The sequence below is a fragment of the Pectinophora gossypiella genome, chromosome 17 (assembly GCF_024362695.1).
Source record: "Pectinophora gossypiella chromosome 17, ilPecGoss1.1, whole genome shotgun sequence".
Lineage (NCBI taxonomy): Eukaryota > Metazoa > Arthropoda > Insecta > Lepidoptera > Gelechiidae > Pectinophora > Pectinophora gossypiella.
This window is the reverse complement of record NC_065420.1, coordinates 10,687,390-10,714,555: the sequence shown is the minus strand read 5'-3', so window position 1 is coordinate 10,714,555 and position 27,166 is coordinate 10,687,390. Positions and strand designations below refer to the sequence as shown.

The following is a 27,166-nucleotide window of genomic DNA, read 5'->3' as shown; positions in this document are numbered from 1 at the left end:
GTGAATTGCTTCGATTTGCCCTTTTTAACCCCCTAATTTCTATCGGCCCACTTCGGGCCGTTTGCCTCTGACACAATATACTCACAAAACGCTATCATCTTTAGTGCACGGTATCTTCTTCTATCGTGGGTTGTTAGGTGGATGACCAACCTCACCTACCCTGGTGTCAAGGTTATTATTGAGCCGCCAAAGGCCCCTGACGTGACGTGAATGCACGATATGAGCTTACTGTTTCTTTTTTACTATGCTTCGGTCCCCCAAATTGACAGTTACCCTCCTTCTCGGATTTAATTGATCAAGTTAATACAAGCGTCGCGTCGGGCCGCATGCGCAGTGGATTTTGTTGTTAAAGGGACCTAATGTAAAATTATGTCCATTCTGAATTTAAACTGTAAAAAACTGGCGGAAATAGGCTAGTTTCCAACTAATCAAATCAGTTACTTAAACGTCAAAACACGAAATTACTATAGAATTTGTATGGAAAATCACACTGTGATGTCATTAAAAACACCTGAGAAAATGTCGAACTTATTATTACGTTTTACTTGTTTTAAATTATAGTTTTCTATAATGAATGAAAAACGTATAGTTTTTACTTGTCAAATTACCTATGGAAATAATATTTCAATCCGACTTTAAAGTGAGAACACACAGTAGCACTCCATTCGTATGTTCACAAATTCGTGTTACACCGCTGTATAATAAAACTCTGTAATTGGATTCGTAATGATATGTGCTCAGTACATTAATTGCGAGGGTATTTTGTTCCAATACTTCAGCTTTATACGGAACTTGTTTCAGCTTTCAACACTTCATTAATTATCTCCACGTTGACGAACGTAACGAAAGTAAAATTCATTGTTAAAGTAACTTCACTTTTCATCTCCTTTATAGACTCTAAGCACACCCCGTCACACACAATCACAAAAATCATTTTGTAATCCCTAGTTTGGTTAGGACTGATTGTCCGATAGGCATGTTAAGCCGTTGGTCCCGGCTATTAGCCGTAAAAACACCTCCATCAACCCGCATTGGAGCAGCGTGGTGGAGTATGCTCTATACATCCGGTTGATTGAGGGGACGCCTGTGCCCAGCAGTGGGACGTAATAGGCTGTTTATGTTTTTATGTATGTTTAGTTTGTACTTGTAGTAAAAAATGTTCTAATTTATAGATATATAGTAATATCGATCTTCTACTAAACCTTCTTGGTGACATGCAGCTCTTCCTACCCCAAAAGGGATTACGGGATTAAAGGAAAGTATGTTGTGTTTGTCTGTATGTTGAAATCACAAGTTGGCACAAAGTGACTTAACCTTTTCACCGCCAAAGTCTGATATATCAGACATTTAAGTTTCGTGCCCTCGCCGCCAAAGTCTGATATATCAGACAAATATTTGTTACCAATTTAACTGTATTTTTTCTTATCGTTATAATATGTAAGGACACATGCATTAGTTTTTCAGACAGTTTATAGTTTAGTTATTTGAAAAATATAAATTTCACAATGTATTACAATGTTATTTAAATAATTAATCATTAAAAACAAACCATGTTTAATGTCGTGGCGTGTGGTGAACGTTTTTGATCAAAACTCTTGGCGCTGAAAGGGTTAATGCAAAGTACGCGAATAATTTATTTTAAGAACACTGAAGTAGCTGATGTAGCGATAGGCTAATCCCCTATCATCATACGGTTTATCATTATCCACCTTAGGACTTTGTATCAAAAGTGGCTGCAAATCGTGTCTTGATTATTTGTAGTTCTGCCCACTCCTTCGGGGAATACGGGCGTGAGTTTATGTATGTATGTAAGAACACTAAAGTACAAAGTAGAGACGTCGCACCACCCATACGAAAAAGAACAAACAGTTATCGAAAAGGTACTTTCCAACTAGTTAAATCAGTTGCTTTTTACAAAACGTCAAAACACGAAATCACTATGGAATTTGAATGAAAAGCAACCTGTGACGTCATAGAGAAACGTGACAAAATGGCGCGCACTTATGTTACATTTTTGTTTAAAATTCATAAATAGAAAAAAGAAAACGTTTTTGTCACCTTAAGATCTATCTTTATTTAGTAATCAGACTTATCTTTGACCTAGGAAACTACCCAACTGTATACATAATATATACCTCAGGTGAACGACCTGCCCCCTCCTTCCTTTAATCCCCCATCCGTCAGGCGTAAGTCGGTAAAAAATCACCGTCTCATCAATTCGCAATGTAACGAAAAGAGATCGGCTCAGACGTTTATTCTCACGCTTTAATTAATTTATAAATACTACCTACCTACTTATTAAGAGGAGCTATTTGAGGAGCTCGGTAGCGCAGCGGTAAACGCGCCCGGTCTGCGATTGTTGAAGTAAAGCAACTTTCGCAAAGGCCGGTCATAGCATGGGTGACCACAAAAAAAAAAGTTTTCATCTCGAGCTCCTCCGTGCTTCGGAAGGCACGTTAAGCCGTTGGTCCCGGCTGCATTAGCAGTCGTTAATAACCATCAATCCGCACTGGGCCCGCGTGATGGCTTAAGGCCCGATCTCCCTATCCATCCATAGGGAAGGCCCGTGCCCCAGCAGTGGGGACGTTAATGGGCTGCTGATGATGACCTATTAAGAATAACAAAATAATAGCGTACATGTTTAGGGTAATGTGTGCGTCTATGCTGTTGCACCCCGATTATTATTTTAACTACAGCTTATTTCATCCTACGGTTGCCTTGAAGACATTGCTGTTTAGTAATAAGACTGCCTATTGTACTTATTTTGTCCTTATTTAACCTGTATTGGGCTGGTTTTCCGTTCGCGGGTTGGAGACCAGACAGGCAGTCGCTTCTGTAAAATACCGGACCTGTCAAATCTTCAGGTTATGTAAGCGATAACGCTAGGGAGATAATAAATGTACTTATATTGTCATATTATCCTATTTCTAATGGTTACGTACTTTTCTTGTGAGTTTGCAATAACGAGTTTTTGTGGGTAGGTTTTCTATTTTTTTTTATATTGGAAGTACCCCAAAAATATTCTATCATTCAATGATATTTGCCTATTATTTATCTATTTATAAGTGCAGTTTTCACTAACACAGTTGGCTCGACCATTACAGACGGCGATACGGCTCACCATCTATCACGTTGGTCTAACAGAAATCTCGGTGAGGTGTGGGTACTTAGTTCATCTTGCGATGTACCTCTGACTACCCCTATTGGGTTATGTCATGAGCTTATGTTATGTTACTTATTAACTACATTATAATCTCAAGATTACATTGGATCATCTCAAAAAGTGAATAAATGAGAGATACATATGTAGCTACCTATAATATAAATCCTTATTCACTCTTTTCTAACAAGTAAGTAATAAATAATTTCCAATTTTCCTCAATCTCATCTCTTTCCCACCTCATTCGTATCCACGAGGAAACTTCAGTACGAAATTACGTAGGTAATAACACGAATCCGCAGCTCTACAGCGATCATATTTGTCGTAAAAACTTTTTGAACACCTTCGGGAGTGGGGTTGAACTGAGCGGTGTGAACGAAAGAAAAAAACTGTTTTATCTCAATGCTTATCTTCAAAATATGGTGGGCTTTTTATATCTTACGCTTTCACACGTTAACTACGTACCTATTTATTTATATGAATTCCACGACAGAAGCGCCAATGCGCGGCAAAAGATGCATATTATAAGTACGCAGACTTAACACGTTCATTGTGTAACTGAAATTCTAAACGTCAACCCCTCACGTGCAATGTCATTTTTCGATAAACACATTGGAATTTATGTACATAGACACACTATGGCAAAAAAAAAGCAATCTGCGGCGGATTTTTTTAGTTTACTCTACAATTACACCAAGTTTGACGCATTATGTGTATTATTTACATTATTGCACACGTGCACGCGTTAGCGGAAGCTGCTATCGCAAGATAGCAGTTTCTGAACGTAAGACCACATTTAAGTCGTCGGGCTAACGCAAGCACTCACACAGCCACACACACAAACACAATTAACTTACAAAAAGCATATTTATTTGTTCTTATTTAACCACAGTTTATTGTCAAATAAATTCAGTTTAATTGCCTCAGAGGAGCTCGGTGGCGCAGCGGTTAACGCGCTTGGTCTGCGATTGTTGAAGTTCAGCAACTTTCGCAAAGGCCGGTCATATGATGGGTGACCACAACAAAAAAAGTTTTCATCTCGAGCTCCTCCGTGCTTCGGAAGGCACGTTAAGCCGTTGGTCCCGGCTGCATTAGCAGTCGTTACTAACCACCAATCCGCACTGGGCCCGCGTGATGGTTTAAGGCCCGATCTCCCTATCCATCCATAGGGAAGGGCCGTGCCCCAGCAGTGGGGACGTTAATGGGCTGATGATGATGATGAATTGCCTCAACTGACGTTATAAAAGATGTAATTGCTGAATACTGCTCCCTGAGACACAGGTCTCCTATTTCAGGTAGCAGGGTTATACTTCTGTAGCATTTGTGTGCCCTAGCTATAGTATCCATTTTTGTGTCGATCTTTTTCTAAGACAATAAACATTTTTTTTTTTAATTTTATTATAAGTGAGCTAATACAAGAAGATGTTATTTTCTTGGTTTTATGTAAATAAGTACACCACTACATGTACAGTCATGAGCAATATAATGTACCCACTTTAGGACTCTGTCGCACTAACATATTTGACATTTAGTGGGACTTACAGTTCAATTTGTCAAAAAAGTTAATGTGACATGGTATTAATGCTCGTGACCGTACACTATTAGAAAGCTCCGGCTTTATTGACTCCACTATTAAGATTATTTTGGAATAAACATTTGAAATAAATTTATCTAACAAAATGGAGTCTGATTTAGGAACTTCAGGGAGAAAGAAAAAATAAATGTAAATAAAAAAGAAATATAACAAGTTAGAACCGTTATTAAAAAAAAAAAACGATCCTTACATCCCCGTAGGCGTGTTACGGAAAATTAAAAACCTCCAAAGTTACGTAAATGGTCGTCAAACAAATCTTGGAAAAAAGAAATGCCGTTAAAGCCCCATCATGACGTAAAGTGGGTAACTTGCAGACGAGTCTGTTTAATTAAAATAAATTATTTTGCCACGTCATTATGCTAATAGACACGCAAGATTGTTTTTTCTTTATAACGTATTTCCGGACTGTTGGGAATAGTCGGAGGCAGCCAGGAGCTCTTTAATGAAGCGTTTTGATTATATTTTTTTAAAATACAACGTTTATTGAATTACATCGTAAATATATTACAAAACATATGATGATCGTATGTCGATACAGAGGTCGAATGTGACGGGCGAATACAGAAACGATTATTTTCAAAAATGATCGTCTGTGTTCTAGACTTCACAAGTTCTAGGCCTACAGGCGTACAGGCGTTTATGTATTATACACCCACTGCTCGCCAGATAGGTCTAAGTCCATGTGATAAAAGGCGAGCCTACTGCCATTAACCAGGTCATCATCATCATTATCATCAGCCGCCTGCTGGGCATGGGCCTCCCCCAAAGATCTCCACGACGATCGGTCCTGCGCTGCCCGCATCCAGCGGCTTCCCGCGACCTTCTCCAGATCGTCGGTCCACCTCGTAGCAGGCCTACCCACTGAGCGTCGTCCTACACGCCTTTTCACACGACACACATTAACCAGGTACGATACATAAATTCAGTGGTTTTCCTGATCCGGGATTCGATTCCTTCACACTACAGGGTGATTCTTATTCTTACGTTTTTTTTTTGTGAGTTGTAAGAATTGTATATGTTTTTTAGGAAAATCAGTGACCACTGATTTATTTTACTTAGGTAATTACTTCTAGTATCGTGTCCGGCTATAATTTTTGCCATAAAATTATTAGATATTATATTTAAAAAAATTAGAAGTCATAAATGTCACGGAACGTGTCGTGTGAGATTGCCAGAATTGCAGATAAAATGATTTTTTCTGAAGATGTGGCATGTTATTTTTCGAAATATTACAATAACTATGCAAGACGAACCTTTGTTCTATAAGACTATTTAACAAAATATATAAATAATGCACACTTTTTATGATTTTGAACAACATACATTTTGTGAGCAGTTTTTGTGTCACGACCGTGTGCGACACTTTAAAATTGCAATACTCGGTAGAAATAAATCTATGACATTGGCAACCCTTTCTAAGTTTTTTTAGAACGGCAACAATATGTTCTTGTTAGTATTGCAAATGGCTAAGAGCGTTGAGACCAGTATAAAATCAATCTACTTTTACATTTTAAAAAAAGGACAACCTAAACTCGTCAACGCCGTGTTAGAGTTTTAAACTTAATTATCAGTGTTACACTATTGTTTGAAATATAATATGCACGTCATACAGTGTAGTTTAAAATAATTACTTAAGATTTGCAGTATCGTGGATAGCTTTTGGGTTATATCGAACACGTTTCAAATTGTCACGACCATGTAATGATAAAAATGTCACAGCCGTGGACTTTTTAAACACATGGTTGTGACATATAATGCACGATCGTGACATTCTTTTTTATTTCAATAATTTAGTGGGTTTTGTTGCTTTTATAAATTATATTATTGTTTGATATGCTTACATACGAGTACTTACTTTACTAGTCCATATAGATCCCAGTACTGGGAAGGGCCTCTTCCAAGATATTTGGAAAGAATTTATTCATAGCCACACTAGGCAGGGGTTTTTTAGGCGGTTGTATGGTATTGTTACGGAAGTGGATTTCGGGACTGGAACGAAACTCACTGAGTTCAAGGAGAAATATTTGTTGGTCAAATTGTTAGTATAAATAACGACAACCCTGATACCCCTTGCAACGCTAAATTTACTAAGAAGAAGCATCATAGCGTGATATCAGGAGACACGGTCTTTACCTGGAATAGCAACGATTCTGCAGATCTTGGCCCTGAAGTTCCCAGTACAAATAACCTCCTTAGAAGAGGCCTCGACAGCTATTAACTCCCTCACGGATCACGTGAAGTCAGTTTTGAACGAAACTTCAAAACAGGTTCCGGAGATGGAAGACCATCGCTGGAAACTGCCTACCGACATCCGTGATCTGCTAACGGAGAAAAACGGAGCCACCCGCGCATATGATTCCAATTGCACCGAGGAATGTCGCCGCCATTTGCGTCTCTAGCAGCATACTGTAAGAAAACGTATTAATGACATGCGACAGAATCGGTGGGATTATCTTTTGAGCGGTATTGAGCTCCACCACCAGGCCATCTGGCAGCTGTCTAGGTCTCTTCAAAAGGATATGGTTTTACCTCTCAATAGGCCTAACCAACCCCCCGCTTTTGACGATGACAAAAAAGCCGAATGCCTTGCCGACAGTCTCCCTATCGATCGTAGGCACCGCTCGACGGTGAACTCTGAAGTTCAGCGTAGGGCTTCTGTACCTCCCACCGATCCTTCTCTTCCACAGGTCAATGAGGAAGAGGTACTAGATATCATTAAAAATCTTCATACCCGAAAAGCCTCTGGCTCAGACGGTATCACGAATCGTGTCCTTAAAAACTTCGGTGCTCCCCTCATTTGTTTACTAACGGCAATATTCAACGTCGCCTTGAGCAACTGCGTCTTTCCACAGCAGTGGAAAGAAGCAATTGTAATTGGTATACCGAAGCCTGGGAAACCTAAAAACGAACCTTCGAGTTACCGCCCCATAAGTCTCCTCAATACCATAGGGAATAAATCTTCCCTGCGACGAGCGGCTCATATTTTCTAGATTACGGGACTACGCCGAATCCAATAGTCTTATTCCACTAGAGCAGTTTGGTTTTAGAACCAAACACTCCTGCGTTCAACAAGTGCACCGTATTATTGAACAATCTCTAGTAGGTTAAACTTAAAAAACCTGTCGCTACGGGAGCGCTCTTCTTCGATGTGGCGAAAGCGTATGACAAAGTCTGGCACAACGGCTTGATCTACAAGCTTTATTCACTGGGAGTGCCAGACCGTCTCGTGCAGATCATACGAGACTTCCTCTCAAATCGAACCTTTCGCAACTGCGTGGAAGGGACGCTCTCGTCACCGCACCCGATACATGCCGGAGTCCCACAAGGCTCCGTCCTCTCCCCTTTACTATTTTCATTATATACTAGTGACATTCCCAAATCCCCTAACACCGAACTAGCTTTATTTGCGGATGATATAGCCATCTATTCTTCGTGCCGTGATCAAGTTATGATGACCGGAATTCTCCAACGCGCGGCCAATGCCTTGGGCAAGTGGTTTCGCAAATGGAGAATCGAGGTAAACCGGGAAAAAAGTGCAGCGGTGTACTTTTCAAAAAGCTATTAAAACACGCCACGGTCACGCCGTTAACTTAAAGTCATCAAGATGTTTGGCAAACCGATCCCTTGGGAGGAGTAAGTCAAATATCTCGGCGTAGTCTTAAATAGACGTCTTACTTTTAAGGCCCATATCAAACGTGTGCGCGATCGCGCCGAGTTTGTAATGGGCAGTCTTCATTGTCTCCTTAACAAGCGTAGTAAATTGTCCCTTAGGAATACGGTGAAAATCTACACGACTTGCATCCATCCGATCATGACCTCATGAAAAGTATCGGCGTCCGAAGGACGTAATATACGATCCCGACGATCCGATTACTCTAGCCATAGAGGCAGCCAATCAGCTCGCGACACCAAACACTTCAGGACCCCGATACTGACCCCGCCGGCGTGGTCGACGACTTCCCTCAATCAGCGTTTATCGCTATCGACCCTCTAGGGTCGATTAACTCTTTCAAATATTTTTCTTCTCACACGACGCTCTGAGCCGAGGTGGGCACCTCCGATACTGACCCCGCCCAACTGGGCACCCTCAGGCCAGTTGCCTTAAACGTTGTACCGGGTGAGAGCCTTCAGCGCTCCCCATTTGTCCGGCCAAGTAGATAATGCCATCTGCGGCAAATGTACAATAAGTATAAAGGTTTTTGTTTCCAAATCCTAACTTTTTTATGACGCGATCTCAATTATTGTGATTTAGTTAAGTATCACATAATCAGAAAGAAGATTACCAAATAAATACTTTTGATTAAACCAATTCAGTGTTTGCTTACTGCCTAATTGCTCCAATCAATTGAGACAAAAAACTAAGATGACAAAAAAAATTACAGCAACAGTTACAATGAAAAATGCAAAACAGTCACATCCATGTCATATTGTGTCACAGCCATGTTTAGTGATGTCACGACCGAGGCACAAATGTCACAACCGTGTTTTTCTACCCTTGTTTTTTAATATTCCTGAGGGTATTAAGCTTGTCCATATGCATCCAAAATATGCTTTTGACATAAACTTTTGATTTGCATCATAAAAACTCATAAAAACATATATTAATTTTTTTTGCGTTCTCTGAAAACTATTTAAGAATTACCCTACAATGTATTTGTAAGAGTAAATACATGTAAGAGTGACAAGTTGTCTTAAATCTAGGTATTCGTGATGAAGATAAAGATTTATTTTAGTGGTTTTTATCTATGTGGACATGCCAACACCGTACAACACCATCGTAACTAAAATTATTACAATAGTAACTTCAAAACCTCTCAATTTGGATTGTAAGATTAAGTGTATGTTATAGTGTCGAAAAGGTCGTCTAAAGGCAAAATATTTACTCTTCAACACGTACCTTATAGGCCTGTATTTACATTGGTACTGGACAAAATCGGTGAAAATAAACTCGAATGAATACACACTGGTTGAAACGCAGTAGTTTTCAAAATAAACATTTGTAGAACGCGCTGACTTCACGGATAACGTTTTGTTAAACAAACACACAACGACTTTGTTTTATTGTCTTTTTTTATTTGTTTTATTTTATTTGCTTTGTTCTCTGTCGTTTATCAAACAGCCTCCGTGGTCTAGTGGTTAGAGCGTTAGGCTCACGATCTGGAGGTCCGGGTTCGATTCCCGATGAGGACATTGTCGAAATCACTTTGTGAGACTGTCCTTTGTTTGGTAAGGACTTTTCAGGCTTGAATCACCTGATTGTCCGAAAAAGTAAGATGATGCCGTGCTTCGGAGGGCACGTTAAGCCGTTGCTATTAGCCGTAAAAACACCTCCACCACCCCGCATTGGAGCAGCGTGGTGGAGTATGCTCCATACCCCCTCCGGTTGATTGAGGGGAGGTCTGTGCCCAGCAGTGGGACGTATATAGGCTATTTATGTATGTCGTTTATCAGATAATACGAGTAGATACGATGCGTAGGTATATCATTCATCTTTCTTTTAGTTGTACCACGTAGATTTTGGCCTCCGAAAGTAAGATGATCCTTGCTTCGAAATTCACGTTAAGTAAGTGAGTAGTCGTTGCATAAGCCGTTTCAGGGGCCTTGAGCGGCTCAATAACAACCCTCATACCATGGTTAATGAGGTTGATAATCCACCTCACAACCCACACGATAGAAGTGAAGTGAAGTGAAGTGATGTGAAGCAAAGTTACATCCTTCAAAAAAGTCTTTTCACATATAAAAAAACACTCAGTTTGAACATAAAATTTGAATAATAGAAGAGCACTCGTTGGTCTGGTAAATCATTTAATTGGAAATGTTTTCCCCGACGACAACGATCGACAATTTGTCTTCATTCAACTTGCAGGCAAATTAGGCATGCTACATCATCATTACTCGACATTACATTGTTCTGGCCTATTCACTGATACTTGCTTATTCATTGCTGAATGAGGGTAAAAACTACCTTTTTCTCCCACCTGGGGTCACTACTGTTAAGTACTTAATTTTTTTTTAAAATGTTGAAAACCTCGCAACCACCTTTTTGATTACATTTGGGTATATTTTTGTTAACAACAACCTTGCAATAGACAGGCTTAGTTTTAATACCAATTTTTACCCGGAAATTTCTAAGTTATTCTATTAAGTTTTGTTTAACAAATGTGATCGGAGTTTCTCTGTTTTCTTTTTAATATGATAATACCAAATCGGTTTGGTCTTGACACCATTTTACCTCTTAAAGAGCTGAGAAAGTGTTGACGTTGTAACGAGCTTGCTTAGACGGTGCCTATCCAGTCTTGCCTTAAAGGAGCTTAAGTTGTAAGTGGGCCTTTGGCGGCTCAATAGTACCCTGACACCAGGTTTGATGAGGTTGGTACTCCACCTCACAACCCACATGATAGACGAAGAAGAAGTTGTAAGTTGAAGGGAACACCGATAACAGAAGTGCATTTTACTCCTTCGCCGTAAGCATTATGAACGATGAAGCTGAAGCGCTTGGTATGAATTTTGGGTATTTCTGTTAGAAAACACAGTACACATTGATAGTTTTTCTCACATTCCATCAGTAAAAGTATGTCCAGACGCAAGTATAATAGTAGATATAGCAACGTAAACACACATCCCCCTAACCTTAACCCGTTTTTCACCGGGTCCGCTTACCTAACCTGAAGATTGGACAGGTCCGGTTTTTTACAGAAATGACTGCCTGTCTGAACATCCAACACGCGAAGGTAAAGCCAGCCCAATACAGGTTAGGTTAGGTCACACGCCTCCGTAAATACATTTGTCGGGAAAGTGGGTTTCCTCACGATGTTTTCCTTCACCGCTGAGCACGTGATGATCATTTATAATCCAAACATGAATTTGAAAACATTTTCGACAATTATTGGTTTGGGCCAAAGTGAGAGGCAAGCTTACCTACCAACTGGGCTACCACTGCTCAATTAATTTTGATAGTTAGTCGGCTGTTTATAGCAACGTAAACACATTCTAACATAATATCGCACTATCATAAGTAGCTTCTTCAGTGTCTAGTGTATACTTAGAGTAATGCTGTGGTTGGTTCAGACAGAGAACTTATACTACGAAGTACTTGTATAGAACTTGAGGTCTTTAATGTGTTTCAGTCTCAAAGGAAACAAGTCGCCGCACAGGCATTGTGCTTATTAACAATTATTATTGTTCTATACTTGACTGCTCGACGAAGCACAGAACAAAGACTTCAGTTGCTTACGCATTTTTGGCAAAGCCTTTGCTCTAATTACGTATTAGTGCTCATTTTAGTACACGCCGTCTAATTTTGCGCCCCCGCAGAAAAGAAAAGTCCGAATCTTCGGACCACGCTCGCCGACTAACACCACTATCGAAGACACGTGCCGCCTGGCTGGGGCCTGTTTAATAAAACTTACAATTGTAAATTACAACGACAATTTGGTGTTCATTACGTAGCTAAAATGAAAATGCAAAATATTCGTGATCACATACTCCGCAATGTACATGAAATTGTCATTGTAATTTACAATTGTAAGTTTTATTAAACAGGCCCCTGGTGTCGCTCACCAGGCCTCCCTCAACAGGGTCTCACCTGATGGGCTAACTCACCGGCGGTACCAACGGATTTGACAGGGCCCACACTTCGCCCGCCGTAGCCCAACCCCGCGCCCCGCCTGTCATGGCGGAAGAGCCAGTTCAGTTTTTAAAGCGATCAAAGCAGTAAGAAGAAGTGGAAAACTGAAAGTAAAAGTGGACGTGAAGAACAGTGTTAAAAGTAGTGTTAGTGCAGTATTAAGCGCAGTGTTTCGTGTGGTGTTCAAGTTCAAGTGTCGCGTAAAGTGCGCAATAAAGTGAAGTGACAGTGTCGGAGTTGAATTTAGATCTGTTGTGCAAATGCTGTACTGCGTATGAAGGGAATAAATTAGGTTTTCTTGGACTTAGTGAGTTTCCTTCCAATCCGGAAACCTACTTCCATAACAATATCAATACGACTAATGTATATGAAAGCCCTAAGTTTCACTGAAAAAGGGCGAATCTCCCGGTTGAATGCGCAAGCGTTTGTTCCAGTCGACTGCCGCAAGGGAATTAGGACGGAAAGTGGACAATCATCACCACACTCCGCTGGCTCCATACGGCTCTTGGATATAGTGCGATAAACAAGAAGCAGTATACACTCAGTGGCACAGGTAGCTTAGAGAAACAAGGGGGAGTGGGGGTGGGGATATTTTGTTTTATTTTCTTGTCAATTTTCACTAACAGCAGCACAAGTTTGGCGTCAGAGAGTCACCGCCGCGCGAATGCGGAGCTGCAGTTGAGGAGTGCCCTCTGGCGGTATAGATTTGTAATAGGTACGTAATACGTGTAGGTATTCGTGTTTCGTACACGTACGAAATATGCAGGTTGTAAGTAAGCCGTACGAAAATAATAATTATAATACTAACACAGTTGACTCGACCATTATAGACGGCGATATGGCTCACCTACGAGTATCATGTTGGTCTATCAGAAAGCTCAGTGAGGTGTGGGTACTTAGTTGATCTTACGATGGGTGTACCCGATTGGGTAGGTAGCGGTGGATAGTATACACAACCACTCCTCCTTATCTATGTTTAAGTCCCATGTAATAGCGAGTTTATGGCAATCGACACCATGGCACACCCCGGACACTTCATTCAAGAAACCTCGTTTAACACAGCATTGACGTTATCGTACACGCGCATCTGTGTGTGTGTGTGTGTGGGTGGGGGGGGGGGGGGGTGGGTAAACCTAGCTCAGACGCTAGTGGGGAGCGGAAAGTCACCGTTCTATAGTAGTATACCAACCTCCTCCCTTCCTTATTCTATGACCATGGTCTACTTGTAACCTAACCTAACTAAGTAGTCGGTTTGTCAGCATCGAATCCATTGGGGTTCTATTTGAAGCTGTGTTACCGTTTAAGATTAATATTGCGCGTTGGGCCGGTTCTGAAAGGCGTTTTGCGGTATCCAGGTTAGGTACAAAAAGAAATATGCCGAGTAAGATCATTGGTAGCTAATGGCCGACCGGTGCCTTCGTTTTGTTGAGTCGGAGGTAAAATTATTTTGGGTTGGCTTGTTACAGAACGAAAGGATATATCTGTGCATTTTTGTTTGAACAGCATCATTACCATCGATCTACAAGACACCAGGGGAGAAGCGATATTGCTTTCTTAGATTAATCGCTTCGATGTGGCCATTTCAACCCTCCAGATATTGTCAAATATTTGCAACAACACTTGGCATTCATAAAAGTCTTGACCTATGTCAATATTGTTAATTCGATTAAGCAAATAAAGATTATATTATAGACGTATAACAGGGATATTCTCCGCCCCGCACCGTTACGACCTTGGACCTTTTTTGACGGGACTTATTGTAGAATGTCCCGGGACGTATTGTACAAATGGGGAGCGCTGAGGTTTTTCACTCGGTATAAAATTTAAGACCACAGGCCTGAGGGTGCCCAGTTGCGCGCGAACCTCGACTCAGGGCATCGTCTGAGAGGATAATCTGAAAAAAATGAGTTTGAACCGGGGGTTTAAACGATAGTATAAAATAAATAAGTTAAGTTTTGAAAAAGTCTTATTCTAATAGAAAATTCTTAGCATACTTTTTAGAACGTTTTCAATAGTAACCCTGGCACCAGGGTTGATGAGGTTGGTACTCCACCTCACAACCCACACGATGGAAGAACGTTTTCATTTCATCACACTTAACCTTGTAATCCCTCCTGCAAGCATTATGTAGCTACGTGTGATGTAAAAGTTTCATCGCAGAAAATATCAAACAACTTTTTTACATAAATCCTTCCATTATTCCGTATGCTGTGATGAAAGAGTCTGTTTTATAGAGATTGCTGACTAAAGTTGTGTACTACGGAGACAGTTAATGTGTCTTAAGTAGAGAATAGATAGCAGTTCGTCTTGAGCAGTTATGTGCCGTTTCCGAGAATTTTTCATACCATACATACATTAACTCACACCTATTTCCCACCGGGGCAAGCAGGACTATGGAATTCCATTTGCTTCGGTCCTGACTCACTTCTCTTGCTTCATACACGCACGTTCGTTCAGAGTAGATGGCACTAAACCTTTTCTAGCAACATATCCAATTTGGTCAATGTACATCACTTGACAGACGAAAGTACAACAACGTGACCTATATGGTTTCCGTTTTTTATAAGGTTTTTTTTTTTTGGCGTGACATATTGTAGATTTGCCGCAAATGGCATTAGCTACTTGGTCGGAATGTTGAGGTTGGAAACCTTAAAAAACACATTATTGGTGGTTACGTATGTCCTGTTACTCATGGCTGGATAAACGACATATATGTGACGCCCATTCGAATTAAGAATTCTTGTACGGTTGACCTTTTGTACTGCTGTCGTTTGAATTGCAAATATACCACAGTAAACTAGTGCCTTTACCATAACTTTTTTGCACAAACAGGAAAAAACAAAAAAGAACCACCACTACCACCACCACTACCATCCATCACTCTGCAGTTAAAAACAAACAAAGTTGCACAACAAAGTTAGTTGTGTACATAGTATAAAATAAAGTCGCTTTTTCTGTCCCTATATCCCTATGTACGCTTAAATCTTTAAAACTACGCAACGGATTTTGATGCTTTTTTTAATAGATAGAGTGATTCAAGAGGAAGGTTTATATGTATTATAACGTCCATTAAATAGTGAAGAAATACTGTTATTTTCGAGGTTTTTAATGTGATGTTGTAAATTTAATTTTATTTTTTCCGCAGCATTGCACCCGAGCGAAGCCGGGGCGGGTTGCTAGTTTTTAATAAAACAAACATTAAGGGTCTACTTGGATGTGACATATAATAGAGTGTGGAAGCGAAAAGACTTCTCCCCGCAGGCGTTCACATATCGCTATTACAGTTAACTGTTATCCTGACGTGAATTCGACCAAACATAAAATAAGAATGAAGGAAAGTAAAAGGCAAAAGCAATTTCCTATCTTTATTGGGTTGTGGGTAGAATAAGTAATTGCTGTTTTTATATACAGATGGGGAGACACCGACGTTCGGTGTGGAACACAACATAACATAACTATACTTTATTGCATAAACAGGAAATACAAAATAAAAAAAGAGTACAACAGGCGGCCTTATTGCTAAGTAGCGTCTCTTCTCAATCTCTTGTACGAGTACATATAAAAATAAGATAGATACACACGAGTACATAAACTACATAATAATAATACACGTATCAACTAGTCAAATCAGTTACTTTTTACTAAACGTCAAAACACGCAATCACCTATGGAATTTGTTTGAAGCACACTGTGACTTCATAGAAAAACGTGACAAAATGTCGGATTTCTTTATTAAAATACATAAATAAATAAGTTAAATAGAAAAAAGAAAATGTTTTTCGTTACTTTTACATTTTGTTTTTTTTTTTTATTGCCGATTCATTGCTTTGTATTTCTCTTTATTGTATTTAACATTGTATTACTAATGTTCTGTTTGCACAATCAACTTTGCTTGTATTGTTGTATTATAAGATCAAATCAAATCAAATATACTTTATTGCACAGAACTAAAATTTCAACAATCAGACATAACACATGAAAACAGTACAATTTGGGCGGCCTTATTACTCTAGAGCAGTTTCTTCCAGGCAACCACCAAAAGGAAACAAACAACTTGGATGCGGGATGATGCAATAAAAAATAAATAAATAAATACCTAAAAGTAAAACTAAAGTTAATATAATAAATACTCTATACTATACGTACATATATTAATAAATACTCAATATAATATATACGTAAACCATTATATACTAAAAATATACCTAACCATAATCAGACAAAACTATAATAATAAATAATAGACTAAGATCTGTATTGTGCCTTCGGTCCCGGTTACTACTTACTGATGTAAGTAAGTAGTCGTTACATGAGCCATGTCAGGGGCCTTTGGCGTACTCCACCTCACAACTCACAAGACAGAAGGAGAAGATATGTCTTTATTTAGTAATCAAAATTTTATAAGTAGCCTTGAATCTTTTACACCTCAATTATGATCAAGTGATAGTGATAGTTGTAATTTCCACTTACTTTTAAACACCGGCATGAAAATTTGTGACCACCTCGCGTGTTTGCATATTTCTGTAACAAAAAAAAATTTAATTAGTACCCAGTGGCCTTAAAAATTACTTACGTAAGTTTATTTCTCTGAAATTCTTCCTTTTTTTTTGACGTGACTTATTGTAGATTTGCCGCAGATGGCATTAAAAACTTGGCCGGAGAAATTCTTCCGAATGTATGCTGTGGTAAGCAAACTCTTAAAAAAATGGCATACGACAGAATCAGAATCAGAATCAGAATCATTTATTCAACGTAATTATCATGGATAAACTTGTTGAAGGTCAATGTAACATTTTTGAATTTACGTCATTTCGCAAGGTGTTATGGCTGAGGAGAAGAAATGACAAGAAACTGCAACAGCAACACATCTTTTAAATCAATGAGGGTACATTACAAGTTATTTAATAACTAGAGGAACACATTCAATACCAGACATTTTTATCATTTAGGTAATCATTAATCTTATAATAGGCTTTTTTACATAAAGTAAGCTTCACGTGAGCTTTAAATTTGTTCTCTGACAAATTTAAAATATTATCTGGTATTTTATTGTAAAAACGTATACATAACCCCAAAAAAGATGAATTTAATTTACTTAATCTAGAATTTTGAACAACAATTTTATTTTTATTCCTTGTATTGTAAGTATGCCTTTCACAGTTTCTCGGAAGGAGAGATACATTTTTACGCACATACATAATGTTTTCATAAATATATTGACTTGCGACCGTCAGTATATTTATTTCTTTAAACAGCTCCCTTAAAGAGTCCCGACAACGCAGATTATAAATAGCGCGAACTGCCCTTTTTTGAATAATGAAAATAGTTTCTACATCAGCGGCTCGACCCCACAATAAAATACCGTAAGACATTATGCTGTGGAAGTAGCTGAAGTAGACAAGTCTAGCAGTGGGTACATCTGTGAGTTGTCGGATTCTCCTGACGGCATATGCTGCTGAACTTAGCTTGCCCGCTAGTGATACAATATGTGGGCCCCATTGAAGTTTTGAATCTACAGTAATTCCTAAGAAAACGGTGTGTTCAACAAAATCTAGTTTCTCGTCGTTAATTTTGATGTTATTATTTACTTTCTTTACGTTTGGTAGAACAAATTTAATACACTTCGTTTTCTTAGCATTTAGAACTAGGTTATTTACTGTAAACCAGCTTAGAACCTGCGACACAGCGCTGTTTGCTTCGTCAAGTTCCTCTAACTTTCTTTCGACCACGGGTAACTTCTAAACATCACTATTCGCGTGAATTTTAGAGAAAATATACCTACTTATTTTCTTTTTTCATACATTTTAAAGCGTGATTTTGCCGTTGTCTGGGTTTAGTTTTGAAACATTATTTTTTTAGTCTTATTGCTAAAGAGTTAATCCTATAGAGATATATAACGATTTTAAAATTCAAGTCAGCAACAAAGGCTTTTCATAGCAAAAGGTATTAAAAGTTCTTTTAGGATATTAATTATAAGAAGCTTAATTTGGTTTCAGGCTTTAAAGCTTGGGTATATCCAGTTTATTCCGGGATCCACTAATAAAATTTTTATTTTATATATTCATAATATAATATGCGTAAAAATATAATTAAGACATTATTCTGTGAAAGATCCTTTGATAATGTATTCCTATATATTATATTAGAGTTAATTAGTTAAGAGAATATGTAATTGTACTAATAAATAAATAGCCTATATTATGTCCCACTGCTGGGTATTTTTCTGTACCTCCTTATTGATTCAAAACACGAAAAGTTTTAATATACCTAGTAGAACATTTTCAAAGAATGTTTGTTCCCTTCAATTAAATTAATTTTAAAGCAAAAGTTACACGTGCAAAAGACAAATTAAGCTAATTTTACATAATATACCAAGGGTTTCTCTTAAGGGCTGTTAAAGAAAATAAATTATTTTATTTCGTAATTTTTATCGCGTGTAGGAAAAAGAGAAGAAAAATGAGAATGGAGGTTGCTAAGATAGGTTAAGTATATATAATACATTGCACGTGTAATAAGATCTTTATGTACGGAAGGTGGGAACCTATCGTCATGTAGTGAAAACCTTTTGATAGTCTGTTTCAAATATCACATTCGTATGGAGTTTTCATAAGAAAACTTTGCAATAGACACTCAAGTTTCATCCGGGCTGTGAGGTAAACCTAGCTCAGACGCTGGTAGGGAGCGGTAGGATTAAAAATGTAGAGGAGTGTATATGGTATACACTTTTGCTTACCCCAACGGGGATACAGGCGTAATGCTATATTTTGCTATGTAAATACAATGTTCTGATGCCCGGTAGTCACTCGATCTCTCTCATACCCCAAGGGTTTTAAAAAATAGATTCATAAATTGCGGTCTCAATTTTTACCCAGCTTGAAATTAGATAATTTAAACAAAAGAAATCAAATAAATTATATAAATAAATAAAATAAATAATAATTTTAGTTACATCGTGGCCGAGACCTATATCTTTTCCATCTGCATGTTATAACTACTTACTTGTCTTTATTTTCCAAACTGTATACCTACCATACTGCTTTGTTTTCAGACAATTTATTTTGTTGTAATGGAACAGCGGGGCTTCCAAACACATGCTATACAGGGTGTTAGTGACATCGTAACGAATACTAAGGCGGATTATTCAGACCATGATTCTGAGTTAATATCAAGCGGGATTTTCCGTCGCAAAACTCATGATTTTTTTAAAGTTTTTTTTAATTATTTTTAATTCTATACTTTTGCGGTGGAAAATTCCACTTTCTGATATCAACTCAGAATAATGAGCTGAATCATCCCTCTCAATATTCGTTACGATGTCACTTACACCCCATAAAAGTACATGCAGGTGGGTATGGGTGTTAGTGACACCGTAAGGAAAACTGAGGGGGATGATTCAGACCATGATTCTGAGTCGATATCAAGTGGAATTTCCTGAAATTCATGAATATTTTTGTGTTTTTTTAAATTATTTTCAGTTCCATACTTTTGCGACGGGAAATTCCACTTGATATCAACTCAGAATCATGATCTGAATCATTCCTCAAAGTTTTCGTTACGATATCACTAACACCCTGAATAATTATCGTCGCTTAAAGGGAGACCTCAACCCACCAGTAGTTAAGGCTTCATTATAATAGAAAATACACGTTTTTTTTTATTATTTTTTCATTTTCAAAATATCGTTTATTGCAATAAGATTTTCAAAATGGCGTTTACGTCGTTTTCATTGTAAAGCGACGTTATGAAATTAAAAATATTAGAAAATCTGTATCCGGACTCCAATTTATACATAGAGGCATTGAACATTGCTCCCAATATTGGTTTCCATTCCTCTCACTGCGAACGCTTTCGGTCCCATAAAAAATGCGCCAACGACCGGTTTAAACTGTCCACATTTTAATCCCAATTTGGTTTCATCGGCTTTTGCCTGTAGTAGATTGGATGTCGTCCGATTTGCTCCGTGTGTTTGGAACAAAAACCCGTTGGTTTTTTGATATCTACAACCGTATGCTTTGTAAACATTGTAACTTAGTGCCACCACACACCACCGTAGGTCTGGGTCCCTATCCGAACTCAGCCACCATCTCACTCCGGCCTACTGAAGAGGCGCCCACTCCCGCAACAAGGACGCGCCGACCAGAAATCGCTCCAGTGGAGGGCAAAGGAGATGACTCTGTCCCCATAGGGCCGGGTTAATGGTCTTGTATGAAACCAAAACTTTTTTTTTTGTTTTTTTTTGACGTGACTTATTGTAGATTTTCCGCAGATGGCATTAACTACTTGGCCGGACAAACGGGGAGCGCTGAAGGCTCTCACCCGGTACAACGTTTAAGACAACAGGCCTGAGGGTGCCCAGTTGGATGCAAACCTCGGCTCAGGGCGTCGTCTGAGAGGAAACAATTAATCGACTCCAGTGGGTCAATAGCGATAAGACCACGCCGGCGGGGTCGGTATCAAAAGGAAAGGAAACCAAAACCAAGACACACACCGTATACACGATATTCTTCTATCGTGTGGGTTGTGAGGTGAATACCAAACCTCATCAACCCTGGTGTCTGGGTTATTATTTAGCCGCCAAAGACCAATGACAAGGCTCATGTAACGACTACGGGCCTGCCACTTGTAGGAAGGACCAACGGCATCGCGTGCCTTCCATAGCACGGAATCGTCTTATTTTTCGGCCAATCAGGTGATTTCACTACGCAATGTCTTTGACAAACTAAGGACAGTAACGGCCTCCGTGGTCCAGTGGTTGAGCGTTGGGCACACGATCCGGAGGTCCCGGGTTCGAATCCCGGTGCGGACATATCACAAAAATCACTTTGTGATCCCTAGTTTGGTTAGGACATTACAGGCTGATCATCTGATTGTCCGAAATTAAGATAATCCGTGCTTCGGAAGGCACGTAAGCCGTTGGTCCCGGTTACTACTTACTTATTAAGTAAGTGAATAATCGTTACATGAGCTATGTCAGGGATCTTTGGCGGCTCAATAGTTACCCTGACACCAGGGTTGATAAGGTTGGTACTCCACCTCACAACCCACACGATAAAAAGAAGACTAAGGACAGTCTTCAAAAATATTTTTTTTTGTCAGATGTCGATGTAGATACCATATGGTCGTAACGCCGACAGTCCTTTTAAAATCCAAACAACATTATTATGAAGCGTAGTATCCAATTTATTTACAAGATATCTTCGTTTTTAAAATGTAAACTAGCATACTACGGAGGATTCATATTAAGGTAAACGCTCCTATTACCGCCAGGTTAAGCTATGCTCTGATTACCTCTCAGAAATTAAGTACTTCTGTATTTGCTAGTGCAGCTTATTTATTTTATTTGTATTGTTATGACTGTCTTCTGCTAAATACATCAAGAATTTTTAATTATGAGTGAATATTTTGGATAAAAAATAATTTTATGTCCGAAAACTCACTTTCCTCTATTACCGCCACATAAATTGCGGTTTCTTTCTATTACCGCCTTTGCTGCATCGAATACCGCCAACGAGATATCTAACCAACTATTCAGGTACAATAAAATACTATATTTAAAAAAAAAGTTGTTTTTACCACTGTTAATGTAGTTAATAGATACATAAATTGGGAAGGCACTGTCTCTCAAAATACAGGTTCACCTAGTTTGAAAGACAGCGTTCCAACAAAAACTGTAAACGAACTGTTTTCAATAATCATCATCATCAACAGCCGTATGACGCCCACTGCTGGGCATAGGCCTCCCCCAAGGATCTCCACAACGATCGGTCCTGCGCTGCCCGCATCCAGCGGCTTCCCGCCACCTTCACCAGATCGTCGGTCCACCTTGTAGCGGGCCTACCCACTGAGCGTCATCCGACACGTGGTCGCCACTCCAGAACCTTTCCGCCCCAGCGGCCATCAGTTCTCCTCGCTATGTGTCCTGCCCACTGCCACTTCAGTTTTGCAATTCTCCGAGCTATGTCGGTGACTTTAGTTCTCCTGCGGATCTCCTCATTTCTGATTCGATCAAGCAGGGAAATACCGAGCATAGCTCTCTCCATTGCTCGCTGAGCGACACCGAACCTCCTCACGAGACCCATAGTAAGCGGCCACGTCTCACTGCCGTAGGTCATCACTGGCAACACGCGCTGGTCAAAGACTTTCGTCTTGAGACACTGGTATTTTGGACGAGAAGATATTCCGCAGCTTCCCGAACGCTGCCCATCCGAGTTGGATCCGACGAGAGATCTCTTTCTCGAAGTTGGACTTACCTAACTGGATTATTTGTCCTAGGTAAATGTACTGGTCTACAACTTCGAGTGTAACGTTCCCAACCTGAACTGGAGTGGGTGCGACATGGTCGTTGGACATAATTTTTGTCTTTGCCATGTTCATGCTAAGACCCACTCGTTGGGATGCGTTACTGAGATGCTCGAGCATGGTGTTCAGTTCTTCCAGGGTCTCAGCCATTAGGACTATATCATCGGCAAATCGAAGGTGCGTCAGGTACTCACCGTTGATGTTGATGCCAAATCCAGAATTTTCAGATTTCCGGAGATTTCCAGTCCAGAAGCTTAAAAATATCCTCCAATGCAGCAGTGAACAGTTTCGGAGAGATGATATCTCCCTGTCTCACTCCTCGCTGCAGTTGGATCGGATTAGAGCTCTGGTTCTGTACTCGAACTGACATAGTGGCATTTTGGTAGAGGTCCCTTAGCTTTTCGATGTACCTATGGTCCACTTGGCACCTCTGAAGAGACTGCAACACCGCTCAGGTCTCGATCGAATCAAAGGCTTTCTCATAGTCCACAAACGCCAAGCAAAGTGGCAGATTATACTCTTCGGTCTTCTGTATAACCTGCCGCAGCGTATGGATGTGGTCTATGGTGCTAAAGCCTTTTCGGAAACCGGCTTGTTCGGGAGGCTGGAAGTCGTCAAATCTGCAAGCGAGACGATTCGTAATGACCCTCAAAAACAACTTGTAGACATGGCTCAAAAGCGAGATAGGTCTGTAGTTCTTCAGTAGGGCTTTATCACCTTTCTTGAAGAACAGGACCACCTCGCTTCCGCTCTATGCCCTCTGCGTTTTGCCCAGAAATATGACGGAATTGAAGAGCCTCTGGAGGGCTTTGAGTATTGGCGTTCCGCCCGCTCTCAGAAGTTCTGCTGTGATTCTGTCATCTCCTGCCGCTTTGTTGTTTTTGAGCTGTTTGAGGGCCATCCTAATCTCGTACAGGCTGACGTCCGGGATATCTTCAGTGTAGTGTCGGGTAAGCTTGGCTCGAGGGCCTCGAGCCATGCTTTCGCCTGATGTTTTCGTGGAATATAGCTGTCTATAGAAACTCCCAATCTCCCTCAGGATTTCAGGAGTCGACGAAATGATTCTGTATGAGGAGTTTTCAATAAACTTTATTATTATTGTTATTTTTTTATTAAATGAATTATGACATAAACTACAGAAAAATCTTTTGGTTTCATAGATTTATATACATAATTGACGTCTGTCTCTGTCCATCCGTCTGTCTCTGTCCGTCCGTCTGTCCATCCGTCTGTCTCTGTCTATCCGTCTGTCTCTGCCGGTCCGTCTGTCTCTGTCTGTCCTTCTGTCTCTGTCTACCCGTCTGTCTCTGTCCGTCCGTCCGTCTCTGTCTGTCCTTCTGTCTCTGTCTGTTCTTCTGTCTCTGTCCGTCCGTCTGTCCCTGTCCGTCCGTCTGTCTCTATCTGTCCGTCCGTTTCGGTCTGTCCGTCCGTCTCTGTCAGTCCGAAGAATAATGCATCACCCTGTCAATCATAAGAGGGAATCTATGGTGGCGGTAATAGAAACATGTATGTAATTTCTGTGTTTCAATTTCCGCCACATAAAAATTAGCCTTAAGAAAACAAATAAATATTCAAAATGAGAGCTACGTATGTAATAACCAGTTTCAAAGCATATTTTAATAAATATATAAAGTATTTAAATTAGAAATTCATAATTACTTCAACTACTTGTTCATACATTTCTTAAAAAAAATACATTAACTTATATGCAGCACAGGATACTTGAATTCCACCAAATGTGTGGCGTTAATAAATTTTAATATAGTTCATGAACCATACTATAAAATAAGATGATAACATTATGAATGATTGGGCATATTACCTTAAATAACTAAAAAATACAAATATCATACAAATATCGATCGCCGCCATAGGTGGCGGTAATAGTAACCAAACTGCAAATGTATGCTTCTATCACCGCCACATTTTAAAACTCAAATTAATCATTTAAAACTAACACAAATGTCAAATATAGCATGCTTTCTCAGTTCTTAAACGTATTAAGAAGTAGTTATAATTACTAAAATGAAGAAAAATATGTTTCATCGGACACAAAACCTTAAGAAAAAAATGTTGTATGCTTATGCATTTCAGTAGTGGCTTGTATGGAGCGCGTTGCTTGCGCGGACACTGCACACTTACAGACCAATTACGAATTAGACTGTTGTTGCCCACGCTCAGGGGTATGTTCGTTTCATGGTCAATTAATAAATGTATCTTTTGACATTTGAATCAATTTTCTATCTCAGACACAATTCAAAATATCCACAATTTAAAAAAGGTGGCGGTAAACGATGTCGATTTTTGGGTGGCGTTAATAGGAGCGTTTACCTTATGTAAAATACTATTGCGGTTCTAAGAAACAGCTTAGGAAATGTGAGAATTATACAATTTCAACTGCAAATACGATTCAAATATACACCGTATTACAAGGAGTTCAATGAACTTATATTTATTTATTTAAGAGACTTGCAGAACACCGGAAAATATGTCGTGAAAGAGAGGAGGCCTATGCAGCAGTGGGTAAATGTAGCCGGAAATAATAATAAATAAAATCAATTTATTTCCGGCATGTAACCCATATTTACATTACCAATTTTTAAATTATAAAATTAAAATTTAGTCAAATTAGAAAAATATAAAAAAAATGAATTAAAAAAAATATATCAAAAAACAAATTAAAATCAAAACAAAAAAATAATTAATACACCAACAACAACAATTATAATAATAGAGGTGAGTGGGGTATGGTGCGCTGAAGCCAGGAGCTTTGTACGCGAGTTGGGGCGGCGAGAAATAGTGGAGCCAGGTACGATTCGAGGCGGGCTTTTTAATAATATAGTTTAGTTTAAGTGTTAATTGTACATAATTTATTTTAATTTGAGTTCTGTTTTTTTGTTTTAGTTTTATTTAATTTTATTTTTGTTTATATTTCATATTTTTGTTCTGTAATTGTTTTGTTTATGGTGTAAGTAAATAAAGTTTACATACTGTTTAACAATTTTAATTATAGTTATTATCATTTTTCTTTTACTTACTTACATTTACATTTTACAATTCATTTAAAAATACACCGGCGGTTCTAGCGCTCAAAGCCTATAAGTACATTATTCATTGTCTTAGTATATTTCAGCACAAAATCCGTACAATATTTCTGCATACATTTTATTAAGATATGTGATACCAAATAGGCGGCCCTGACGTACACCATACTTCTCGCAATCTGAATATTGTATGGGCTACATAAGTAATCAATAAGAAACACGATATAATATACATTACATAAAAGGATCGACTTTTCTTCAGCAAAAAGGAATTTCTTTTACATTTGAACAAAAATTGCGCTTTGATAAGAACGTTTTCATACAAGTATTATGCGGGAAATGGGATGGCTGTCACACCGCAACGTCACGGACGTTGTAAATTTTTGAATTTTCTACACTGAAGTTGAAAACCAATCTTCTAAAAGGAAATTTCGCTTAAATTACCCTCTCTAGGAAGGATAAAAATAATTTTCTTTACGTTTCCTGCGTTGAAACTTTAAAAAGAAATATTGAAAAAATGTGCCTTCCTGGAAAGAATTCTTTTGCATGTACTTAACTGATGCCCGCTATCTCTATTGGGTTGGGCAGAGCCATAACTTACCGGAAAGCAACTAGCAGCCACAAATAAATAAGTGAAGAATGTGTAAACACACGTATTTGATAGCCAAGCAAAAAATAATCTAAATAAAAAAAAATGAAAAAAGCGTTTCCAGCGGTACGATCTGATATCGCATAGGACGATTTTAAGGTAAAGTTGCCAGCAAAGAGGTTCGATGATTGGCCATTTTTTCAGGACGACACATTTTGGCGATTTGTGAGAAGTATTACCTAGTTTCTGTAAGACAAAATCGACACTTGATTCGATATCACACGAACAACATAGCTCCACGAGGATGCTTGTAAAGTTTGCTCTCGAAATGAATAGGATTATTTCAAAGCCGCAAGATTAAAAAGGGGCTCTTATGATTTCACCGGAACCCTCCTAACCGCTTTACGAAGGTTAGTTGGTTTTCTATAAGACTCAAATGCTTTCTTTTTTTTTCCCATTATCTTCCTTCAGTTGCTTATTTTCCTTTTCAAAGTAAATTTTGGTTATACATTTTGATGAATAATAAATAGTTTTTACGAAGAATGAAGAATTTAAATAGAAATGTAAAATAAATAAACCTTTTTTGATTTTAAACTTTGAATACCTATTTTGAATCTCAAATTCATTTTTTTGTTAAGAAAAACATGTTCTTTTTTTTTATTTAGCTTTGGCGACAAGGCCGTTAGCTTAAAAAGAAACGTTAGTTACAATCCATTTACAATCTCATAAACAATACAATCATGAAACTTATATTTAAATAAAAAAAGGCGAATATAGCCATCAACTTAAAGAAAAGTAACTTAAGTTTAAATATAATACAAAAAAACATTTTGGTTTACTACTTCGGCTGTTC

At 38.8% G+C, this 27,166-nt stretch overlaps 1 protein-coding gene across 3 annotated transcripts in view; it reads right to left on the bottom strand.

Annotated features, from left to right (window-relative positions):
* The window catches only part of LOC126374161 (receptor-type tyrosine-protein phosphatase kappa), a 249,698-nt gene that overhangs the window by 171,838 nt on the left and 50,694 nt on the right, over positions 1-27,166 (bottom strand). For all 3 annotated transcript variants that reach the window (XM_050020632.1, XM_050020636.1, XM_050020633.1), the window contains exon 2: positions 16,852-16,902. The gene's annotated coding sequence lies outside the window, so the exon portion shown is untranslated. The remainder of the gene's footprint in view (positions 1-16,851; positions 16,903-27,166) is intronic.